This window comes from Pleurodeles waltl, chromosome 7 (assembly GCF_031143425.1).
Source record: "Pleurodeles waltl isolate 20211129_DDA chromosome 7, aPleWal1.hap1.20221129, whole genome shotgun sequence".
Lineage (NCBI taxonomy): Eukaryota > Metazoa > Chordata > Amphibia > Caudata > Salamandridae > Pleurodeles > Pleurodeles waltl.
In genome coordinates, this window is record NC_090446.1 from 129,944,357 (window position 1) to 129,955,363 (window position 11,007).

The following is an 11,007-nucleotide window of genomic DNA, read 5'->3' on the forward strand; positions in this document are numbered from 1 at the left end:
AATCACAACCCAGTGAAGAATACTTTTACACTCATATGTGGAACTCTGAATCCAAGGAAGACTCAGTTGTGCGCACAGCTGGCTCCAAATTCTAGCCCTTAAACACTGTGGAACTTTCTTCTCACTCTAGCAAGCTGCCACTTTGCAATGGTCAGCTTGCGACCATCAGCAGATTGCAAAGCTCTTCCATGTTGTTGGAACTGAGGAACTTCTCATCATGTAGTCTATAGACAAGTCATGACTAGAGTTACAAGTAATACACAAGACCCTAAAGATTACCTGGTCTTTTATCTGAAGTTATCCTAACTGATGACGATGTACTGTAATTTGATTTGATTTTTAGATCAAAAATGGTTTAGATGGTATGGTTTCGAACAGCCTGGATTTTGTCCATAGAATGCTGGGCCATTTTCTTTTAGTAAAATGCTGGGCCATTTTCTTTTAGTAAAATGCTGGGCCATTTTCTTTTAGTAAAATGCTAGTAGAAGGTAAACCTTAACACCACCTTCAGTCACGAGATGTGAAGGTGGCAACCATATTGCATTGACAGACTGAGGGGCATATTTAAGAGTCCCTAGCGCCTCCTTGTGATACATTTGCATCACTTGTTTTATGCAAATGTGGCCCAACCAGACCAAAAACACTCTGCTATATTTACAAAGTGGCGTAATACTTGCATTGTGCCACTTTGTAACCCCTTGCGCCACATTATGCCTGCTCCAGGCATAATGTACGCAACGGGGGCATTCTGGCACTGGGGGGCTGTAAAAATGGCACAAAGGAATCTATGAGATTCCTTTGCGCCATTTTTATCGGCATTTTTTAACGCTTGCTAAGTGAAGACGTTAAAAAGAGGCTCACGTTGATTACAATGGACCTCTGGGTGCTTTGCAGGATTAGCGTCATTGTTTTTTACGCTAATCCTGTAAAGCACCGGACTACCGTAAACAATAATGATGCTAGTCACCCTAACTACCGCCATGGTGCACCATATTTTAAATACGGCGCTACCATGGTGGCGTTAGGTGGGCGCTAAGGGGCGCAGGAAAAGTGTCATTGCAGGAGGTGCAGCGCCACTTTTCCTAAATATGCCCCTGAATGTATATTGCTCTGCATGGGAGAATGTGAGTGAGTTAATAATTAATTTGGTGGAAGCTCTGCGCAGAGAGGAGAAATGTGACTTTCAACTGCCACCAATAGCTGACCAATGGGACAGAGTGGTCCTTAAACACTCTTGAAACCTCTAAAAACTATGATATACCTCTTAAATAGCTTGTACACGGATCCCCAAGAGGTGACTGTGCTTAAACGCGCTCTTTGTACTGAAGACTGGGACCTCTCAAACCGCAAGACATCCACCTTCCCTAACAAGTGGGCACAGCCACGGTCTTGTGACGGTATACTGGTGTGAATTTCCCTTCTCCATCTATCTTCAGAATATGTGCACCAAACTTTGGACTAAAAATTAGTTTAGGTCATTATGGGGGAAGAGCTATTCAGTTGGCATATGGTTAAACCTGCAGGGTCCCACAGGGGATGGAGTGGGTAAGAGGTACATTTTGTTCCCGTAATTGTAAGAAGAGCTGTGATTGTTTATCTTTTCATGTATGTATGCACCGCTAGATTTGCACCTTTTTTAACAATGGTCTCATTGTGCACTATACCCTTCCCAAATGTATGTTTATTAAATTTGCTATTCGTTTTTGCTGTAATCACATATGCGGTTGATGTGCTACCAGATTAACTAAAACTAATTAAAAAAAATGTTTTTAAAGTTGGTGAGTAAGAAGTTCATGTAACTGCTACTTGCATGAGTGTCTGAGTGCTTTGTGTTGTGTGTAATTTTTTTTCTTTAATCAAAGTGTGCCATATTGATGGGCAGGTTTTTGGTACGCTGATGATAAATCACCTTACATTATTAACTAGTCAATATATAACAATGTATGATTATAGCTTGAGTATTGTGCGCAGGGGACATTCCTACAAGGACCCCTATCAGCTCTCTATTAGTTAAAGCAATTTATTTTTATTTATTATTAGGACAGTTATTGGTGTTTATTACTGCTGGGCCCTTTATGGCTCATTAATTCCAAGGGGACAGTCTACCACAACATTAAGGGGACTATTTATGAAGATTCGTCATGCAGTGCAGAGCAGTAAGTCACCTTGCTGTGCTGTGCTGTGCTGTGTGACAGAGAAAGGGCAGGAATTTTCCTTATTTAAATAAATAGAGCACATTCCTGCCTTTTCCCCTGCGCTGGCACCATTTTGGCTGCCTAGCCTCAACGCAGGCACCCTTGTCCAAGGGTGCCCCCATTGCATGTAGGATTGTTTTTGTGAAGGGAGGGGCACCTTCCTGCACAAATACAATCCTGCATGCAATAGAGGCAGCACACATAGAATGAGGAAAAACAGGGAGAAGTAAAAATATTTCTCATCGTTATGCCTCTCCTGGGAAGGCATATCTTTTCGGCGCATTCCCAGGCTTACAAGTTCTGGTAAATCTAGGAATGTGTCAAAAACCATGACAGTTGCATAGGAGCTGGGAGCTAAGGTCAAGTTAGTACCTTAACTCTTCTATTTAACGTCTTTTGTTGCTTTGTGATGTAGCTAGTATCTCCAACCAGCCCTAACTTGTAATATGCTATTTATTAACATGATTGTGTGCAGGAAGGAGCGTTGAGTAAGTCATGTTGCCCTTCCACTCCCTCAGCAATAGATCTGCATATAGGGTTTACGCCATGGAATTTTTTTATTTGTAACTGGTTTAACAAAAAAGATTTAACCAAAAGCACTATGTTAGGGGGTTAAAGATATGAAGCAAGGTAAAATCACAATAAAGAGATATTATGACAATTAAAAGATTTGTTCCCCTGTGTAAAGTAAATGTTGCATGCAGTCTGCAAGGCAGTAAAAAGAATGTTTCTCATGTCATGTTTGCTGTATTGTGGTAATGAACTCAAATTTTAACTATGCACTATAGTAGTAAATGTGTGAATATATGTTTATTGGTACAGTGGCTCCAAATAACATGAACTATTGGGCTGCCTTCTTTTCACTACGATAGCATAAATATACATGTTACTTTCCTGTTACATGTTTGTGTGCTTTTATTTCACAAAATGCATAGGTATGAAAACCCATATTTCACAGTGAACCATGAAATTTTGACTTTACCATTCATACAGCCCGAAACCACTCTACAGAGCTTTACCAGTGTCAAGGATACTGGAATTTTGCTGCATGGAGGGCCAAACTATGTTGCACGATTATCTAAATTGGGTTGAAAAAAAGATAAATCAATCTATCTTTCTATCTATACATCTTTCTATCTGTTTATTTAGTATATAGCTCCAGTTGTGACTGTGTAGTTATGGTTCAGCCACACTTTCCTTTGAAAAGGCATTTTTGATATGCCTGTGTGCTGTAACAGGTGTGCACTCAATTTGGCACTCTCTTAGCATAGTCAACTGATGTCCGGCCTGCTAAATTTCATAGTTTGATGCAGGAATTAAAAGTTAAGAGGGGGTCAAAAAGATGCGTATTTCCATTTTATGTCCCATGGAAAATTTTGTTCACACCTACAACTCAAACCACTGATGGTTTTCACACGAAACGTGCCATGAATGTAGAGCTTTACTCAGGGAGTGTTCTTTCCTTGGAGGTAAAGCTGTTCAGTAGTTTGTGTGATACTAGCATTTGCAAAAGGTGATGGAAGGGCCTGAAAGGGGTAATGTAGGAGGCTGGCCTGGCTTATAGTGGGTACCTTGTGGTACTTACACCTTGTGCCAGGTCCAGTTATCCCTTATTAGTAGATTAGAGGTGTTCTAGCAGCTTAGGCTGATAGAGGTAGCTATAGCAGAGCAGCTTAGGCTGAACTAGAAGACATGCAAAGCTCCTACTATACCACTTATATCATATAGCACTATATCATAAGAAAACACATTACTCAGAGTTACTACAAATAAAGGTACTTTATTTTAGTGACAATATGCCAAAAGTATCTCAGAGGATACACTCCCTTAGGAGGTAAGTAATATACACAAATGATATGCACACAAACCAAAATCAGGTAAGTAACAGTTAGAAAAGTAGTGCAAACAATGTAGAATCACAATAGAATGCAATAGGGAGAAATAGGCCTTGGGGCAACACAAACCATATACTCCAAAAGTGGAATACTAACCACAAATGGACCCCAGGCCTAGTGTAGTGTGTAGAAGGTCGCTGGGAGTGTAAGAAAACACTAAGGGTGTCCAAGATACCCCACCCCAAGACCCTGAAAAGTAGTAGTAAAGTTACCCTACTACCCCAGAAAGACAGTAAAGTTGAGACAGGGGATTCTGCAAGGACAACAACTGACTCCAAAACACTGAAGACGGATTCCTGGACCTGAGGACCTTTAAAGGAAGGGGACCAAGTCCAAGAGTCATGCGAGTGTCCAGGGGGGCAGGAGCTCACTAAACCCCAGATGAAGGTGCAAAAGGGCTGCCTCTGGGTGGATGAAGCCAAAGATTCTGCAACAACGGAAGGTGCCAGGAACTTCTCCTCTGGTCAGATGATGCCCCACGGCGTGCTGGAGGATGCAGAGTTGTTTCCATGCAGAAAGATTGTAAACAAGCCTTGCTAGCTGCAAGAGTCACAGTTGAGGATTTTGGGTGCTGCTGGGGCCCAGGAAGGACCAGGAAGTTGCCCCTTGGAGGAGGAGACAGAGGGGGAGCTCAGCAACTCAGAGAGCCCCCGCAGAAGCAGGCAGCACCCGCAGAAGTACCTGAACAGGCATTTCGAAGATCTGAGGACAGCGGTCGACTCAGAGTCACAAAGGAGGATCCCAGAAAGTCGGTGTCCAACTCAGCAAGTTGGGCAATGCAGGACGGAGTGCTGGGGACCTGGGCTAGGCTGTGCACGAAGGAAGTCTTGCAAAAGTGCACAGAAGGCCGAGCAGCTGCAGTTCACGCAGTACACAGGTTTACTGTCTGGCGTGGGGAGGCAAAGACTTACCTTCACCAAATTTGGACAGAAGGGCCACTGGACTGTGGGTGACACTTGGACCCAGCTCCTGTGTTCCAGGGACCACGCTCGTCAGGATGATAGGGGACCCAGAGGACCGGTGATGCAGAAGTTTGGTGCCTGCATTGGCAGGGGGAAGATTCCGTCGACCCACTGGAGATTTCTTCTTGGCTTCCAGTGCAGGGTGAAGGCAGACAGCCCTCAGAGCATGCACCACCAGGAAACAGTCGAGAAAGCTGGCAGGATGAGGCGCTACAATGTTGCTGGTAGTCTTCTTGCTACTTTGTTGCAGTTATGCAGGCGTCCTGGAGCAGTCAGCGGTCGATCCTTGGCAGAAGTCGAAGAGGGAAGTGCAGAGGAACTCTGGTGAGCTCTTGCATTCGTTATCTCAGGAATAGCCCACAGGAGAGACCCTAAATAGCCCACAGAGGAGGATTGGCTACTGAGAAAGGTGAGCACCTATCAGGAGGGGTCTCTGACCTCACCTGCTGGCACTGGCCACTCAGAGCTGTCCATTGTGCCCTCACACCTCTGCATCCAAGATGGCAAAGGTCGGGGACACACTGGAGGAGCTCTGGGCACCTCCCCTGGGAGGTGCTGGTCAGGGGAGTGGTCACTCCCCTTTCCTTTGTCCAGTTTCGCGCCAGAGCAGGGCTGGGGGATCCCTGAACTGGTGTAGACTGGCTTATGCAGAGAGGGCACCATCTATGGCCATCAAAGCATTTCCAGAGGCTGGGGGAGGCTACGCCTCCCCAGCCCTTCACAACTATTTCCAAAGGGAGAGGGTGTAACACCCTCTCTCAGAGGAAATTCTTTGTTCTGCCTTCCTGGGACCAGGCTGCCCAGGCCCCAGGGGGGCAGAAACCTGTCTGAGGGGTTGGCAGCAGCAGTAGCTGCAGTAGAGACCCCGGAAAGTTAGTTTGGCAGTACACGGGCTCTGTGCTAGAGACCTGGGGATGCATGGAATTGTCCCCCTAATACCAGAATGGTATTGGGGGGCCAATTCCATGATCCTAGACATGTTACATGGCCATGTTCGGAGTAACCATGGTGACGCTACATATGGGTATTGACCTATATGTAGTGCACACGTGTAATAGTGTCCCCGCACTCACAAAGTCTGGGGAATTTGCCCTGAACAATGTGGGGGCACCTTGGCTAGTGCCAGGGTGCCCACACACTAAGTAACCTTGCACCTAACCTTCACCAAGTGAGGGTTGGACATATAGGTGACTTATAAGTTACTTAAGTGCAGTGTAAAATGGCTGTGAAATAACGTGGATGTTATTTCACTCAGGCTGCAGTGGCAGTCCTATGTAAGAATTGACTGAGCTCCCTATGGATGGCAAAAGAAATGCTGCAGCCCATAGGGATCTCCTGGAACCCAATACCCTGGGTACCTAGGTACCATATACAAGGGAATTATAAGGGTGTTCCAGTGTGCCAATGAGAATTAGTCACTAGCCTGCAGTGACCATTTTAAAAGCAGAGAGAGCATAAATACTGAGGTTCTGGTTAGCAGAGCCTCAGTGATACAGTTAGGCACCACACAGGAAACACATACAGGGCATACTTTATGAGCACTGGGGCCCTGGCTAGCAGGATCCCAGTGACACATAGGCAAAAACAAACATACATACAGTAAAAATGGGGGTAACGTGTCAGGCAAGATGGTACTTTCCTACAGGTAACCCTTTGTATATTTTGTCAGTTGAAAAACCACTTATTGATTTGCTTGTAAATCTGGTGCTGTTTGACAAATATGCATTTTTTTGTCAATCTGTGAAGGGGTGGTGGGCAAAGTTAAAGGGTGCTGATTAAAACAATGTAATTTGCTTCTAACTTTGATGAATCTGCCTCAAATGTAGCAGGCGATTTGCAAGTTACATCCAATGCAGGTATGCCAGGTTTCATGAAGATCAAATGAAAAGGGACTAAAGGAGGTTGGTTTAAATGTTATATTTACTAAATAATGTTGGCACTGTTAACAGATCTGCACGAAATGTGGCAGAAACTTAGCATGCTTAGTCGAGTGCTGATTTTCTCCATTGCGTTGCACTTTTTAATGAATCTGCGTGGATCTGCATGAAATTGGGCAGCTAGCAAATTAAGTCCACCGCTAGGCCTGCGACCATTCTGTGCTGCACACAGCAGAAGTGGTTTTAGCAAATGGTCTAGCGAGCACAGAATTGGTGCAGTGTAGGGGAATGTGATACATCATTAAAAAACAAGAAATTCACAGCAAAAAGCAGCTAAAGGTATGTTACTTCCCAGTGAACACAAAACCAAAAAAGCCCTGAAATACAAACTCGCGCCGTCGCTAGAATCCCTGTAAATCTCCTACAAGCCACTAGAGCCTTTCCGGTCTCTGTCGTATAAGCAGACATCACAAGCTTCGAGACTCTGTGGCTTGGATATTCACGGAGAACTATCTGTCCATAGAAGAATTAATAATAATGTCTGGTAATCGCGAAGCAGTCTGGGATGGGCAAGGTCGTCCGTGCTGCTGAAGGGCTCCCACAGGACACTGAGGTCGTTTTCACGCAGTACCGGTAGAGCAAGGTGAACTGAGGTCTGTGAGAGCTGCATCGCCCTGCCTACGCCGTTAGAGGGCGCTCCAATACCGTGGAATAAACCAGTCCCTGGAATGGACTTGCTTGTAGCTCTTAAAATATGTAATTCAGCAAGCACGCTTCAGCCACTCGCCGCATCTCTGCTGTCCTTGGCAGGGATCATCCACACGTCACTGCTGCTCTACGGGGCATGAATGTGCCCAGTTAGTGGGGCATTTTGGAGAACTGCTGCCCACTTCCAGATGATATAAGCGTGCAACACATAAGAGGGGCCCGTTTCTGTCACAGGAGACAGCTACCTGGCGCTTTCTTTAATCAGAGGACGGGGTTGTGACGGGATGGGGCCCATTAAGGGCCCGTATGTGCTCCTGTCCCTTGAGGCTGGTGCACGGGAGGGAGGGGCGAGTGGGTTGCTTCTGCCCTGAATCCTTCTCGCTCCCCATTGATCTTTCTCATCGATTCCCAGCCCTGGGCTCGGCCTCGCCGTGCTCCCCCACCCTCTATCAGCAGGATACGGTGTCAGTACAGGGGCTGCCTGACATCCGAGTCGACCGAGGCCCTCGGCTGCTCCGAGTGGTGGGGGCTGAAGCGGGAGAGGGGTTCAGGGTCGGAAGCCAGGATTCGGATGTTGAACAAAATCATGGTCCGGGTAGACCGGGGCTCACACCAGTAGCGTGGCCAGGGTGTTATGGGCCTTGTCCAAGGAATGAGATGACCCCCTCCGGCAGCAGTTTCAATTATGAGATACTGCGATAAATCAGTGCATTGTGGGCAGTAGGCCCACCCATCAAGCCACTGGGTTCTGGTGTTACTGCACCTGCTGCACAAACGTAATCTACAGCCCTGGCTAGGACAGGCTGATTGGAGGTCCGGTGGACCCTGGGATACTCCTTTTTCTCAGCCCCTCGCATTGTCTCCGTCATTCACCTCCAGAATGAACTCCACTATGTTGACAATCCCACCGCCTCCTCTAGGCCCCCTCTTGTCTTCTTCTCTGGCTGTCACATTCCTTCTGACAGTGGTGAGTCTTCGATAATGAGGCGGTATCCTCATACCTCCACATTTATTTTGAATTTTTAAGTTGCCGTTTGTTTACTTACTGATCTGTGACACTTTGTCACGAACGTCTTTCCACCCTGTCTCGCCTGGCCCCTTAATAACTCTCTCAACAGCAGGCTGCATGTGTGATCCTGACAGTGACGGGGTGCAAGCGAACGGGGGAGAGAAGACGACTGAAACCTGCACCCTCTGTGTTTGTTATGCACCCATCACATGCTGCACGGCGTCACTGCAGTCTAAATCTGCCTGACCTGTCATGCACTTCGACTGCAATGCCCCCCTGACAGCCTGTCTCCGCCTGGCTCCTTACAACAGATAACACCCCTTATTTACGGTGAACCTCTCATCTCTTCAGCTTTAGTACATCTGCTGTCTGAAACTTACCTGTCCCTGCACAATCACTTCTCCCACCTACCGCTGTCTCTCACATCTGCTTCATACAGTACCGCTACTGTCTACAGTCTGACCCCCGCCTGAGGCCTACGCATACCTTTACCGTCTACAGTCTGACCCCGAGGTCTACACGTACCTTTACCGTCTACAGTCTGACCCCGAGGCCTACATATACCTCCACTGTCTACAGCCTGACTCCCCTCTCCCTGAGGCCTACGAATGCCGCTACTGCCTACAACCTTACTCTCCCCTTCCGACTACCTACAGCACCTCTACTGTGTGCAAGCTGCATCTCCCTTATATAGCTCCTTCCTCAAGCCTGTTACAGAACTAAAACTCAGTGCGATGGTGCGGGAGGGGCATAGCAGACACCACTGGCTCCCCCCCCACATAAGTAGTATGCAGGTATCACTTATGATGCCCTTTTGTCTTCAGTTTATGCTAGCCTGACTTGTCACGTTGAAGTAGTGTGTACTGCACTGCGCTACAATGCTGTCCTATCTAATGCCTGCCACTACCCTCTCCTACCACCGTCCCTGCCACTACAACCTACAGCTCATTTACCCTCTTCAACATTTCCACTCCAGCTAACCGCACTGCTAGCCTCTACAGCCCAGAGTTTCACCCCTCTTCAGCCTACAGTACCTCTCACTTCTACAGTATACGTACCACTCCCACTACAACCAACAGTACTTCACCCCTCTGCAGCCTACAGTGTTTCCTCCCACTACAGACTGTGTCCCTTTTGCAGCTTAAAGTACTTCTCTCCTCCACAGGCTGCGACCTCGCTATAATCTTCAATATCCTACACTGATTCTCCATCTCATCTCTTCTTCACGGAGTGCCCCTCACTTCTACAGCCTACTGTTCCACTCCCACTACAACCTACAGTTCTTATCCCCTCCACAAGTACTGTCCCCTTTACAGCCTACAGCACCTCCTGCTTCTACAACATACACTGCTTCTCCCCTTTACAACCTCCAGAGCCTCTACCCTCTACTGCACAGTGGTGCTCCAACTACACCCCACAGCGCTTCTCTTCTCTGCAACCTACCTCCCCTCCACAACTTCCAGAGCTTCTCCTCTCTACAACCTATAACAACTCTGACTTCTACAACTTACAGTGGTTCTTCACTCCACAGGCTGTGTCCCCTCTACCTTAAGTTAAGAGTATTTGTAAAGTGAACTAACTCCTGTGAGGGTATCCTAGTGCTGAGTAGATGTGTGCGCCTAGCCTTGCGTATGGTAAGTTGGTTAATTGATAAGCCAGGTCTTCAGCTTCTTGCGGAATTCAAGAAGAGAGGGGGAGGCTGTTCCACGATTTAGGAGTGATGAAAGAGAATGTCCGTCCTGATCTGGTTTTGTTTATGTGTAAGAGGTGTGTGAGCAGAGTCCCGAAGAGCAGAGGTGTCTGTATGGTGGGTGGAATGAGATGCTACTGTTCAGGTAGGTAAGTTGTGTAATGCCTTGAATGTGTGTGAGGAGTTGGAATTGAGTGTTTTTGCGTATCGAGAGCCAGTGGAGCTTCCTTAGTTGTGGTGTGCTGTGAGTTTGGAATGGGAGGTTGAGGATGAGTCTGGCTGCCGAGTTCTGGATGGTTTGTAGTGTTCTAGTGAGTTGCTTGGTGATCCCGGCATAGAGGGTGTTCCCCCGTAGTCCAATTTGCTAGTGGCTAGGGTGTGAGTGACGGTTTTTCTATTGTTGGTTGTGAGCCATTTTTAGATCTTTCTTAGCATCTACAGGGTATGGAAGCAGGAAACAGTGATGACGTTGACTTGTGCGATCATGTCCAGATTGTTGACAATTATACCACGGGTTCCTGGTGTGGGTGCTGGGTGTGGGCCGGTGTTCAGCCAGCCACTATTTCAAGTCTGCTGGGGAGGTGTTGTTCACGAAGATCACTACTGTCTTGGTGTTGACCCTGTGACATTTGGCTTTCAACCATTTAGCAACTTTGGTCATACAGGTGGTG